Below are 3,783 nucleotides of genomic sequence, written 5' to 3' on the forward strand. Positions count from 1 at the left end.
ACTGCAGCCTAAGGGAAATGTCTTCCCCTGCTTCCCACGACTTCTTTGCTGTAGAGCTAGAGAAGCTCCGAATCCTCATAACTCTGGGCAAGGAGGCCGGTTACACTGGGCCAGCACTTGACCAGTGGATGAAGGCGCAGCAGGATGCCGTGCGCCTGCAAGAAAAGGAAGTAAGAGAAAACCAGAGACAAGCCAGAGAAGCAGAAAGGAAGGCAAGGGAAGAGGAGCGAAAGCATGAGCTCGCTCTCAAGGAGAAGGAACTCGACATCAAGCGGGAGAAGGCCCGTAAGGAGAGTATCCTAGCTCAAGCCACTCTGCCAGCTTCCAGCCCTGCACCCACTGTCTCTCTTAGTCCCGCCGTCTCTGGTCAGCCTGACATCCTTTCTATTTGCGAGCCTGGTCCTGATCCAGTGCCCGAGATAGAAATTTCTTCCGCACCATCTCAGCCTCTTACCCTTTTACCGCCTACCTCCTCCCTTTTGGAAGAGGTAAGCCCACCAGTTAACCCCGGACTTGTTTCCGAGGGTGTTTCGACAGAGGACTCTTTACCTGTGCCAGAGCACACTGCCAGCCTTGGTGACTCCGCAGATTCACAACCTGCGGGGCCATCTCGGCCTTACTATCCAGTGCCACGGAAGAGGTTCTGGAACACGTTCTGCCGAGACTGTGGCCGCAAGGGTCACATGTCTGCAAATTACGGAGGGTGCGCTAATCGCAATATTCCTGCCATCGCAATGGCCATAACCAATCCTTCTTCACTAGGACCCCAAGCTAAGGGCCCTATAACCGTCGCACCCCTCCAAAACCATTATCAGCCAAGCCACGTCAGAGCCTACGACGACTCTGGCGCTCAAATCTCCCTAATACGGGAAGATCGTATCCCCCGAGGGGCTACCGTCGATAGACGACAACTAATCACCATCGAAGGTATCAACCATATCAAGCTGATCCTTCCGACCGTGCAATTGAGAGTCACCCGACCTCATTTCTCCAAAGTTTGTACCCTTGCAGTTGCAAGCTACATCCCAGGAGGTTATGACCTCCTCCTAGGGCAAGACATGAAGTCTCCCTCAAAATTCAAAAAGCCTAGGGGTCCTAACCCCACCACAAATCACTACAAAGCAAGGAGCCATCGCAATTCTACTTCCTCCAGGAAGTATGTCCCCCAACAGTCTCCCCCATTTGCAAGGAGGGAGATTGATCCTTCACAGTTCCGTTGCAAAACCTGCAACGTAATAGGGCACTCCACAAATTGGCCTAGGTGCCCTAGCCGACTACCAGCAGCGGACAATGTCCATTTTCCACAAGGCTTAGTCTTCAACAAGAGACAGGAGCCTCTGTCTCCCATTTCCAAGGGCACGCTGAGAGGTATTGCACCTCCGGTACCCGTCACAGGTCCAGTCGACCTCAACTCTCTGCCAGTGCCACTTGGCAGCACTGGGCAGTGCCAAGCTCCGTCCAGCCTGGACGTAGAGCCACCACTGAACTTGACCTCTGCGCCTGGCCCCGAACTAGTGCCGGCGTCTAACCTAGCCAAGGATCCTCCTACAGGAGATCCTCCAACAGGCATGGAGCTTAGTGCAGCCCATGGCCAATCCAAAGTCCATGAGTCTTCTTCAGCCTCACCTCTGTCGCCCGAGGATGAACCTCCGGCAGACCTAACCTTCATACCTCCTCTGGAAAACCAGGAACTGCCCAACCAGGAGTCAGCCTGGAGTTTTCCCCTTACGACGGCTGTCGCAGCAGCCGGAGTGAGGGCCTCCCCTGCAGTAGGTTCTACCTCTACGACGGTTGCTGCAGATACCGAAGTAGGGCGTTCTCCTGAAATCCCTCAGGCTATCACTGCCTCTGCTCCTGCCAGCGTTTCTGGCCTTACCCCAGAGCCGGTGCCGCCGTCTACTCCAAGGACTGGTATAGCCAGGTCCTGGAGGAATAAGAAGAAGAAGAAGAAGAGGGGATGTCATTAACACACTAACCAAAGAGCCACATGCTCTCCTTGACACCTGTGCCCGAGGTACAGTGTCACATTCAATTGCAGAGTGATCCTGGCACCTACCCAGAGAAGGTAGCCAGCCTGATCTCTGCCAGTAGAACTAACCCTCTAACCCCTAGAAATGGTGATACTAACCCTCACTTAAATATAATTACCTCATTACATTTCCATCCTGGTAATGCGCTAACCACTCATCATCCTCACGCTTCATTACCTCACCTCATGTATTTTAACAATTCCGGCGACACATTACTGCTGTGCGTACCACACTCTGGAATGATTGCGTCTCCCTTTAACTGTATTTAGTAGGTTAGGCTAATGATTTAGTACCAGGGCATTAGGTTAGTAGCAAGTAGAATTTTCAAAGTAAACCCTTATCTTAGGGGTGAGTAGACTGTCGTCACAGACAACCCGTTAGTTATTACTTAGGCTAGATTACATCACTACATTAAGTTAGTACACTTAGCATCTTTGCCTATAAGTTGGGTAGGCCATTGTAGTCAGCCGTATCGCTGCTCAAAAAACTTCAGGTTAGAGTAGGAGAACTGGGTAGTCGAGGTGATCAACTTATTTAAGCCAAGACCTTCACGCCCGAAAGGGAGTGAATGCCTTCTTAACAGGGGAGCTGCTTACGTTTATAGAACGCCTCGCCTTCCCAGCAGAGTTTTAGTGATATTAGTTATAAAAGAAGCAGCCATGCCTTCTCCTAAAGCAACTGATGTTGGGGGAGAGAGCATGTCGTAAGGAGGTATTTCCGGTCTGACGGAAGCTTAGGGTAAGAGAGGCAAGTCACAAGAGTAGCTAGGCTTCGAGATGGGATTTTAGGGACTTCTACAATAAGACCTATTTTCCTTCCCAATTTGCTGGCGTTGTGTTTATCACTTTTCAGGCAGTGCCCGAGGCGATGTATGGAAGCCCCAAGTCATTAAGTGAGAACCAGTATCTCTCTCAGTCGACTGCGAGATGTGACCCAGGACAGATGTCCAGCCGGCCAGCCTCCCAGACTTAAGCCTATCGGCTCGGCGTACTGGCGGGCAGAACACCCCAGACCTGAACAAAGTCAGGCTGCATTCTTCCACAACGATACACCGAATATTGCATCCAGGTACGTCTAAAAGTGTAAACTTCAACCCAGCACCTTTACTACCATCGACTCTTGCTAATTTCATTTTCAAGTCTCATTTTTACACCTCTACATCAAAAGCCCTTTGTCCTCATCGGGCCACGTGCTTCCTTTTTTGTGAACTTGTTAAAGACCAAGCCTTCAGTGCATACCTCAGTGAAACATTAAAAGTTTCCTTCCCCCCAGTGTTAGAGAATTAATCAGCCTTAATCAAAGCAAGAAGTCATCTTTTCTTTTATCTTGTTTAATCTGGGATTCTTTTCCAGATTCCATGAGTCACGTGCCCAGTCTCTCTGCCCGCAAGTGTGCATTACCCAAGTTTATGAAACCAGCTTGAATTAATCCAGTTGGAGCCAGCTATTATCCATTTGTGAGAGATATATAATTACCTTTCTCCAGGCCAGTAAGGGCCTTTTGTAAATAAATAGCTGTAAAGTAACGAGCTGAGTTTTCTGGCGACCTTTCGCCCTCCTAAGAAATTAATCAATAACTATCAGTTTACGGTAAGTTAAAGCAATTTCCTCTTGAAATCCTCAATTATTTCCGTTTACATATATAGCCTCTCTCAAGACCGGCCTTAATACGTAACAATATATATATATATATATATATATATGTATATATATATATATATATATATATATATATATATATTATATATATATAT

This window comes from Macrobrachium nipponense, chromosome 12 (assembly GCF_015104395.2).
Source record: "Macrobrachium nipponense isolate FS-2020 chromosome 12, ASM1510439v2, whole genome shotgun sequence".
In the NCBI taxonomy this organism is placed as follows: Eukaryota; Metazoa; Arthropoda; class Malacostraca; order Decapoda; family Palaemonidae; genus Macrobrachium; species Macrobrachium nipponense.